The sequence below is a fragment of the Triticum urartu genome, chromosome 3 (assembly GCF_003073215.2).
Source record: "Triticum urartu cultivar G1812 chromosome 3, Tu2.1, whole genome shotgun sequence".
In the NCBI taxonomy this organism is placed as follows: domain Eukaryota; kingdom Viridiplantae; phylum Streptophyta; class Magnoliopsida; order Poales; family Poaceae; genus Triticum; species Triticum urartu.
In genome coordinates, this window is record NC_053024.1 from 370,694,582 (window position 1) to 370,705,753 (window position 11,172).

An 11,172-nucleotide genomic window follows, 5' to 3' on the forward strand; every position below is an offset into this window, starting at 1 on the left:
ACCTACGCCTTTGACAACCTCTGCGCATATGACATTAAGCTCAATCCGGAAAAAATGTGTTTTTGGCATCCCCACAGGAAATCTGCTGGGCTTCATCGTCTCCAATAGAGGAATTGAACCAAATCCAACCAAAATTCGAGCTCTTTCATAGTTAGCTGCGCCAACAGACCTTAAACAAGTCCAAAAATTCGCGGGTTGCGTGGCAGCTCTAAGCCGCTTTTATCTCCAGACTATCGCCTTCTACGGCGAACCAATCACTTCGAGTGGACGGATGCGACAACAGCCGGACTGCAAGAAATAAAAACACTCCTAGCGAGCAACCCAATCCTGGCCGCGCCAAACGTCGGCGAACCCATGCTGCTATACATATTGGCAACACATCAAGTGGTGAGCGTCGTGCTCGTCATTGAACGAGAGCAGGACGGACATAAATTCCCACTTCAAAAGCCAGTATACTACGTATCCACTATCCTTACACCATGCAAATCCCGCTACCCCCATTATCAAAAGATAGCATACACGGTCTTCATGGCATCCCGAAAGCTATGACACTACTTTTCCAGGAGTGTTCGATCATGGTGGCTTCCGAAGTACCACTCAATGACATAATAAACAACCACGATGCCACAGGCCGAATTGCCAAATGGGCTATTCAGATCCTTCCATTTGATATTACATACAAACCACATCGAGCTATTAAATCCCAAGTATTGGTCGACTTCGTCGCCGAATGGACAGAAGTCGGACTCCCTAAAGAGTACGACACATATTTCAATTGGGTTATGTATTTCGATGGCTCCAAAATGCTGGCAGGGCTAGGAGCGGGCGTCATTTTAACGTTCCCCGCTGGAGACGTCGTTCAGTACGTACTCCAAATACTATACACAGACTCCAATAACGCAACCGAATACGAGGCCTTATTGCACGGTCTGCGGATGGCTGTCTCCATGGGCATACAACGCCTGGAAGTGCGGGGGGACTCAAACCTTGCAATATCTCAAATAAATGGAGACTTCGATGCCAATGATCCGAAGATGGCAGCTTATCGTAATGTCGTCCTAAAAATGTTGGCTCGGTTCGAGGGGCTCGAGTTCCATCACGTGGCTCGAGAAAGTAATCAAGCAGCGAACGTTCTTGCTCGTATCGGCGCCAAGCGCGACCCCATCCCACCTAATATCTTTCTGGAAAGGCTTTTTAAGCCACCCGTGGTGTGGCCGGGGGAAAACGGCAACACTAGTCCATATTCGAACACAACCCCAGATTGGGAACACACCGATATCATCGAAGGCTCAGCCACCGAAATAACACCGTCGGCGCATCTCATTATGGCAGTCATTGCCCCATGGACCGAACCCTTCTTGGCCTACCTTAACAGGAAGGAACTTCCTGAGGATCAGAATGAGGCCCGCCGCATTGTCCGGCGTTCGAAGGCCTACAAGGTTCACGACGGAGAGCTCTATAAGAAAAGTGCTATCGGAGTCCTCTAAAGATGTATCTCTGAGGAGGAGGGGCGGCAGATCCAGGCTAAGATTCATGCCGGTCTCGGTGGGCACTAGGCCGCAGCTCAGGCCCTTGTTAGCAAGGCCTTCCGTACAGGGTTCTATTGGCCGACGGTCCGAGCAGATGCGAAGGACCTTGTCCAACGTTGCGTCGGATGCCAACGCTTTGCCAACAAAGCCATATGCCCCCCACCGCCCAATAAACCACCCCCATCACTTGGCCTTTTGCGGTGTGGGGACTGGATATGGTTCGACCCCTTAAAGGAGGAAGCCATAAGAAAAAATATCTGCTGGTCATGGTGGATAAATTCACTAAGTGGATAGAGGCCAAACCAGTTAAAACGGCCGAGTCCGGGCTAGTAATAGACTTTATATCTGGCGTCGTACACCATTATGGTGTCCCACACAACATCATCACTAATAAAGGCTCCAACTTCACAGCCAACAAGTGAAAACCTGGTGCGCTAATCTGGGCATCAAGCTCGATTACGCCTCTGTCTATCATCCACAGACAAGCGGTCAAGTCGAAAGAGCCAATGGTCTTATTATGAGAGGCATGAAGCCTAGACTAGTGCGGTCTTTGAACGAATCAAACAAGCACTGGGTTGAGGAGCTCGACTCCGTACTCCGGGGGCTGTGGACCACGCCCAATCGCACTACCGGATACACACCTTTCTTCATGGTGTACGGCACAGAGGCAGTGCTACCCTGAGACATTGTTCATGACTCACCTCGAGTGAGCATGTACGAAGAGAGAGAGGCCGAGCTCGATCGGCAGGACAGCTTAGATGCCCTGGAGGAGGAGCGCAACATCGCAAAATCCCGTTCCACATTTTATCAACAGCAGGCTCGCAGGTATCAAAGTAGAGAAGTGTGGGCCAAAACTTATAACGTCGACGAACTCGTTCTACGCCTGCCGGGGAAGAAAAAGGACAAACTCAAGCCCAAGTGGGAGGGTCCCTTCATCAACGACGAAGTTCTCACCGGAGGGGCGTACCGGTTGCGTAATGCGTCAGACAATCGACTACAGCCGAACACCTGGAACGCGGCTAGACTCCGAAGATTCTACGCCTATCGCCAAACTCTTTGTTTGTCTCCTTCCCCCTATTGTTTCAATCATTTTTTCTCTCTTTTCATTTTTTCTCTATAGCCTTAAAAGCTTTCGTGCTATTATTATTTTCCAAGCATCAAGCTCGTCACATATGTGTTTTTCCCCATATGTACCTTTTCTTCGCCATTATATGCATCGATATGACTTATGTTTTGGCCAAGCTGGGTTGCCTGGCTCCTGTGCTTATGCCCTACGTTCCCATTAGTTCGCCTAGGGCATAAAGGGAGCACCTCTGTGATTGTTACTGCTGGGTCATCCGGATGTGTACCTCAGACTGGGTGTAGCCGAAAGCTAGCGTTCTTAAGGGAATATTCGGTCGGTGAATTAAAGATGTTTTTTGCATTCGCTCCATTTGAGAACCCCCAGAAGATATATATATATATATAATTATATATATATATACATAAACACTATTCTGATCACGGGATCAGAATAATATTCTGATCACAACCTGACCTGCCCCGCTAGTAGTACGTTGAACTTCCCTGTGAACTAGGTTGAACTTTCGCCAACATTGCCCAATTGGGGCTTGCGATATACCGTTGGAAAGCTATGGACACCAAGATCATGACCCAACTTAAATTTTTGGAAAAAATATAAGCGGTTTAAGAGCAGTTTTGAAAACCGTTTTTTCTTCGCACAAAAAATGTGAATCGTATTTTCGATCGCATTCCTAAACCGTTTATCGGAATGAGGCATATAATATGGCGTTGGAAAGCTGCTGCAAAACCGCTCCTTCCACATGTTGAAAGTTTTCTCTAATTTCCTATGGTTAAAGAGTAATTTGAAAAAACGTAAAATTTCGTAAACCGAACAGCTGAGTTCGTTTTTTCGATGTCATTTCTAAACGGCTAATCCAATGGAGGCATATGATACGGCGTTGGAAAGCTTATGAAAATGCGCTACTTTTTCATATTGAAAGTTTTTTTCTAATTTTGAATGGTTTAAGAGTAATTTAGAAAATGGTCCAAGTCCTACCGAGTTCGTATTTTCGAGCTAATTTTTTAACCGTGCGTCCGAATGCAGCAAATGATATGGCGTTGGAAAGCTTGAACAAATGCGAATTTTTTTGGCATGTATTGTTTCTCCCAATTCTTACGGTTTTAAGTCAGTTTCGAAAATGGCGAAAAACATATTTTCGCCGTAATTTCTATAAACTTTATCGGAATGGGGCAAATAATATACCGCTGAAAAGCTACGAAAAATGCAAAACTTTTTCATGTTGATGGTTTTCTCTGATTCCTAGTCGTTTTCAAGTAATTTCGAAAACGGCGGGATCATGCGTTATGCCTTTATCGCGAAACAGATTCTTTGAAAATGCACCGCGTGAAGAACCTGAACTTCTCGGCGCGTGTACCTGAACTTCCCTCTATTTTTTCACGTTCTTTTTTTGCTCATAGCTCTTCATCCACTGCTCGTAACTCTCCATCCACTCACCGGAATTGAGCAAGTGATATACCGATGGAAAGCTGTTGTAAACACACAACTTTCCCGTGTTGATCATTTTTTTATACTCGCGACGATTTTAAAAGTTTTTCATCTCAAATTCATTCACTATAGTAGTCAAACTTCGTTCTGTTTTCACGTTGAACTTGTGTGACATATTTTCCTTTGTAATTTTCTCATCCATTTCGTCAGTGTTACACAAATGATATTCTTTTTGTACAAACCTCTCTCACAATATTTTTTTTAACTTCCTTCGATCGAGGACTCGAACTTACACAGATGATATTCCTGTCGTTTTGAAGTAAATTAGAGAAATGACGAGATCATGATTTTTCCTTCATTGCGAATGGAAACACGCTGCGTGAAGTAGTTGAACTTCACGGGCATGTCTATTTGAACCTCACTCTGTTTTTGACGTGCTGTTTTTTGCACTGTGTGAAGTAGTTGAACTTCTGGGGCATGTCTATTTCAACTTCACTCTGTTTTACTTTATTGTATTTTTCTTATATATGAAATACACACCATGTAGTACTGAACTTCTGGTTGTTATCACTTTGAACTTCTCTCTGATTTTTATGTATTTTGGACATCTAAGTACACGGTGAACCTCTCTCACAAGAATTTTTTTAACTTTTCCTCGCCACGCACTTGAACTTCTAGCAACCATTTTTTGTTTATGAGTTGTTTTTAAAAGTACAAAAAATGGCATTGTGTTTTTTATTTTCTGAACAGGTAAATCCTAGGGTTTTAATAAACTCCGAACTTCTCTGTTATTTCAATTTGAAATTCACCTTTTTTATATTTTAGAAAAGATTTGTATTCGATTTTTATAAAAAAAATCAAACATGGAAATACAAGGTGAACCTCTCTCGCAAGAATTTTTGAACTTCTCCGGACAGAGCACTTGAACTTCTTTCAACAAACCTTTTAAGCTCTTATTTTTCTATACTTTTATTCTCACCTGAAATGCATTGCTTGCAGTACTTGAACTTCTTGTTGTTTTCACTATGAACTTCTTTCAACAGGTAAGAATTTTTTTTAATACATCAAAACATGTTATAAATGGTATACATGAAAATTTTAAACCGTTCATCGAAATGTGGCACATAATATACCCAGTGGAAAGCTTATGAATCGCAACAAGTTTTTCATGTAGACATGTGTTACAAATTCGTTGCCGTTTGAGAGCGATTTTTAAAATGGTAAAACAAGGTTGTTTTTTTGCTTTTTAAAACATGTAAATGAATGATGGACATCTCGCAAATATAATTTTTGAACCTTGCAGGCTGGAGCACATGAACTTCTTGCAACAAACTTTTTAGGCTTTTAGTTTTGTATTCTTTTATTCTCTTCTGAAACGCATTCCATGAAGTAGTTGAACTTCCCGTTGTTTTCACCTTGAACTTCTATCACATATTTTTGTTCAACCTCTCTCACAAGAAATTTTGAACTTTCACGGGACGAGCACTTGAAATTCTAGCAAAAAAAACTTTTATCCTTTGCTTTTTTAATTCTTTTGTTAATACAAAATGCACACTATGTAGTACCTGAACTTCTGGCAATTATCAATCTGAACTTCTTAGATCATGCGTTTTGCCTTCATCGCAAAAATAGAGTCTCTAAAATGCACTCCATGAAGTGGTTAAACTTTCGGAGCAGTTCTGTTTGAACTTCACTCTGTTTTTCACGTGTTGTTTTTGCCCTTAACTCCCCAACCACTTATTTGTGTATTTCTAAAAATGTGAAAATTGGAGTTTGTTAGAAACATCGAACTTCTTTGTTATTTCAAATCGATAAAAAAGTGGACAGTTTTCCAATGGTAGAATTTAATATAGTTGTGAACACAACATTGGATTAGCGGCCAGTTTAATATAGCTGTCAACTCCTTTTTAAACTTGCAAAGATATACATAACACACTCGAACTTCTCAAACACAACATTTTGACCTTCACAAAGAAAAGTTTAAGAAAAAAATTTGCATAGTAGTACAAGACAAACAGAGCATCCTATGCATATTTTTTTTGAGATGGCATCATGCATGTAGGGGCTCATAAGGGCGTTGTGCAGCGGGCATCGGTCGGTGGTAGTAGCATAAGGCGTCGTCCGCTTTCAGATCGATGTTTTTGAGCTGGTTTCAAAGAGGAGCAACGACTTTCTGTTGCACTATAGATTCAAACATACAAGCATATCCCCTCCTAACGAATGAATGGAACGAGTGAGATGAGTGAGTCTGAATATGCATGAATATATAAAGGCCATGTATTTTATTTGGAATATCTGCTACATCTGTGAATATAGACAAAAAAGTAGAACAGGAGTGGATCTTGTTGGAAACTGTACTAACTGCAAATAGGTATATTCATCCACTTCTGGAGCAGTTCTTTTTGAACTTCACTATGTTTTTCACGTGTTGTGTTTTACCCTTAACTTCCCAACCACTTACCAGAATTGAGCAAATTATATACCGATAGAAAGCCGTTGAAAACACGCAACTTTGCCATGTTGATCATTTTTTCATACTCTTGACGGTTCAAAAGAATTTTTTACAATACATAAAAACGTGTTTTAATTAGTATACATGAAACTTTTAAACCATACATCGGAATGCAGCATATAATATACCGTTGGAAAGATTATGAATAGGAGCAACTTTTTCATGTAGACAAGTGTTACCAATTCGTCGTCGTTTGAGGGCAGTTTTAAAAATGGCAAAAAATTTGTTGTTTTTCCTCTCTTTTTTAACATGTAATTAAACTATTATATATTTTTTAAATGGAACTTCTCGGTTTTTTCAATTTGGATTTCTTGGTGTTATTCATTTGTAACAGAAAAAACCCAAGTTTTTGTAATAAACATACTACAATTTCTTGGTTATTTCAAACTAAACTTCTTGGTTTATTCGTGTTTTATTGATTTAGAAGTGAGAAATATTTTACCTTTTTATGAATGTGGAACTCCTTTGTTAATTTAATTTGAACTTCTCAATTTATTTTATTTTTTGCAAAATGAAAAAATCCTTTTATAAAAGTTTTTTTTTATTTTTGAACTTCCAAGTTTTTAAGAATCATTAAGTTTTCGTGTTTTTAGACCTTGTACTTCTCTCTTATTGTTGTTTGACCTTCTTAGTTTTTTCAGAAATGATTTTTTAATTTGTTATTTAAAAGTAAAAATAAAAATAAACCGGACATCGGACCACCCCATTTTCTAAATTTGAACATCAGGGTCTTTTGTGGATACGGGGAAATCCATTTTAATAAGTAGTGTACTACTCTATTTTTTAATATGGAATTTCTTGGTTTTCTCAATTTGAACTTCTTCGCTTTTAGTTTTTAGAAATAGAAAAAAAATTAACTTTGAATTTCGTTATTGTTTCAATTTGTTCTTGTTTTTTATTTTATTTAAATGGGGGAAATTTGATTTTGTGTTTTGGTAAATTTGTGTAGTGTTTGTGGTAAATTTTTCAATTTTTTCTTAAAGTGGTTTTTTCTTTTTTTACATATAAACGTCCAAGAATTGATTGTGTCGCATAAAGGACATATATGATAGTTTTCTTTGTACATATCAATTTCGTACATGAAACTTTCTATCATGTTACATGTTCTTGACCTTTTTTATTTATTATATTTGAACTTCTTTCTTTTTATACACAAAAATAAAATAAAACCACCTGTTGTTTTGCACTAACACACACAAAACAGAAGCACACAAGGGGAGGAACGCTTGTGATTTATTATATTTGAACTTATTTGTTAAAGAGCATGGAAGCTCGACCAAAAAAACAAGCACAGTCATGGCAGAGAAGCTCGTCCTCCTCGTGCCGTTGTGTTCCATAATATTTGATAGGGTTTTCGGTGTTTTATTTTTGCTGAAAGGTGTTTCCAAAACTTTCTTTCACAAACTTTGCATGCTCTCCGTACATCTGACGAATTGTGGGCACCTAATGAGGAAACAATATGTATGTGTTGCGAAATGATGGCATTAGCATTTGTTGCCCAATTATAACAACTACTCATCTTGTAATGTGAAGGTTTAAACTAGCATTTTTTTGCTCTACTAGCAAAGGTCACTGCTTCTTCTGATGTACTAGAAGTTAGTAGAGTCAAAAAAATTGACCTTTATGGCAACCTCACAAACTTTTGATTATTCAATTAGAAAGAGAAAGTGTCCGATGAATGAAACTGGTCAGGTGCAGCTAATGAAATCTGAATCTGGAGAAGTTGAAGTTGCATGGTAAAATGGCGAGTAAAGCTACCAATACACATTTACTAATGTTCCAAACGTTGCAATTCAGCAAGATTGTACACTTTACTGATGTTCCAAATGTTGCAATTCAGCAAGATAGTACACTGTACTCCATTTTCTACAAGTAAGGTCATGTTTGGTTTGTTTTCAATATGCTATGAATTTCCCTTTGTACGTCAAAAAATTACTTCTACCAGAAACATGATAAAGCACACTAAGATTGTATTTTATTTTGTTATGATCATTCAGAATGTTGAAGCTTCCAAGCGGATGGAGAATGATACATCCACAGGAAGGCCATATGTAGAAAGCAACATCATTATCTTTAACCAACAAGTTCAAAAACAAAAATTAAAGACAGCAACAGCAGCTAAACTCTCAAAGAGATCTTTCTCCCACTCTAGCTGAACTGCAGCAGCGGCGCACTAACATCAGTTAGACGGCGAGGCAGGACGCAACAACATCAGCTAGAAGCAACCAGCAAATGTAGGCTAGGTCATGACGGTGGCACCGAGATGGAGGAGGTGTCGGGCCATGGCAGTGAAAAATAACTGTGATTGAAACCATGTGATGTACCTAGGTGTTACAAGAAAAGAAATAGTAAGCACATCAAGTTTCAGCGCCTCTTCCACACACAGATGTGCAACAAAATTGGAATTCCTTCTTATATAGATGAACTTGAACCCCTGAAACTTGTGAGATATGAACGCATTTCTCGGAAGCCATCAACCACCTCAGAGAAAGCCCTGGAATCCTCTGACATCGTGCATTATCAAACTTGGTCTGCATTATCAAACTTGGTCTTCAGTCTCAATAATATTATTTCAGAATCCTTTTTCAATCGCCATCAACATGGTTGTCCCTGTAGGCCAACTATCAACTTTACCATTCTGAAAGTACTAGATTTTGGCAAAGTGTGTACCAGCTACTGAAGAAATTGAAGATAGTTGCAAACAACATACGAGCTACAACCTAGCAGTTTGCAAGCACACGAGTGAAGGCAGTGCCTTTGTTCTTCTTGAACTTCTAATTTTTCTGATTCTGAACTTGCGGCTGTTCTTTTTTTGTAGGGTGCAGTGCAACTGACGGTGCTCGGAGGCCAGCTTCACTCCATCAAGTAGCCACGTCCAACGCCGCACATGACGGCAAGCAGGGGAGGAAGGAGAGACGGACCTGGCAGCAAGCGGGGGAGGAGCCAGAGAAGCGCTACGTCGGGGATGCAGGGTGAAATTCAACCTAAAGTGCAGAAACACACATGAAAAACACTCTTAAGTAATCCAAGCTATATCAATTAGCAGGCAAGGACTAAGCTAGAAGGGAAAACAAACACACAAAACTGGTACTACTGCACTGAGACATTTTAGTGAACATTTTGTGTGCACACACCAAAATCTAGAGAAGTGAAGAGTGAAGAAGCAGAGAGGAGGAACGGTGGGTAGGAGCCTGCGCGGTGCAGTGTCTGCATTCAGGGACAAGCTGGGGATGGAGGAGCTCGCTGGAGCAGCACCAACCCCATGCGCGCAAAATTGGAGCCGGTTGAGCGTGAGATGCATCCTAGAAGAGTCGCCCTGCTGCTATGGCGCGACTTGGACTGCAGCGACTCACCTATTTTTTTATGCATACGCGAGGAAGGAGGCAAGCAGCAGGATGGGCCATGATCATCGACCAGGAGCCAGAGGAAGGGAGTGGATCATTGGGGGCGGCGACACATCGGGCGGTGGATGAAGGAGGGTTACTTCCTTGTGGCGGAAGTGCCCTTGAGTCGGAAGGAGGCAGGGGCACCGGCGTGCCTGGAAGAGGCGGCGGCCTCGCGCCGGAAGGAGGCACGGGCGCGACGTGCCTGGAGGAGGAGGCGGCCTCGGCAGGAAGAGGCAGGGTCGCCGGCGGGCCAGGAGGAGGCGGGGGCGGCGGTGGCCTCGTGCCACCGGAAGGAGGCTGGGGCGTGGACGGCCCCGCGCCCAGAGGAGGCTGGGGCGGCGGTGAGCCGGAAGGAGGCGGGGCCGGCAGGTGCGCCGGAGCCGGGGGCAGTTGGTCGGGGGGTTGCGGGTGGGATCGGGGGTGGTTGCGAGGGAAAGTGCGCGACGGGGGGAGGGGAAGCCGGATAAGGTACGGGAGATTTTTTTTCTTTTCGGTTCGCTGCGATCTCAGAATCATCCGATATATATATATACTGTGATTTTTTTTCAATTACAGTTCAGACATGCGCTCTAACACATGCACACCCAGTGAGAGGAACCCTTAACGGAACTATTCTCTCTGGAAGATGTTTCTTACATAATGTAATGTAACATAACTAGCCAGATACAACTTGTCTGTTCAAGCAACTATGACCCCTACGCCTGGTTTCCACGCATACCCCAGTCTATTCGGCCGCACGGGTACTCGGAAACACTTCGCGGCTTCGGGTCTAGAGGGCAAAGCCAAAAGGTCTTTCATGACAATCATTTTACAATTCAGCTAGACGGAAAAATACACAGTCATTTCGACTCAAAAATTTCCTCCTCTATACCCTCCAGCAGACTATCTAACTTACAATCCTGCTGGGAATATCTAGCGGCCACCTCTACTTGGTCATATACTAAACTAACGGGAATTTCTTCCCCATTTGACCCTAGCAGTGCGACCCGGGCCATGTGATTTGGATTCAGCTTCATATACCGCGTTTTCACCATGGCCCAGGCCTCTCGCGCACCCTCTCGGCAGGCCGATATCTTCCATAGTCGGATACGCCGCCACGCTCCCTTGAACAGCTCTACAAGCTCCTCCATATTCCCTGGAGGGGAGGCAGATGGCCAAAAGGCCTTGGATACACTCTGCATTGCCTGCCAAGCTTGCTCGTGCAATTGCGACAGCCCTTGCAGAAGATCACTTGAT

General features: G+C 42.0%; 1 long non-coding RNA gene across 1 annotated transcript; it reads right to left on the bottom strand.

Moving 5' to 3' along the window:
• Positions 1-8,569: 8,569 nt before the first annotated feature.
• LOC125544013 lies at positions 8,570-10,429 on the bottom strand. Its single transcript, XR_007299238.1, has 2 exons — positions 9,904-10,429; positions 8,570-9,534 (listed from the first exon to the last, which is right to left on the bottom strand). It is a non-coding gene; the product is annotated as an uncharacterized LOC125544013 (long non-coding RNA).
• Between the last annotated feature and the right edge of the window lie 743 nt (positions 10,430-11,172).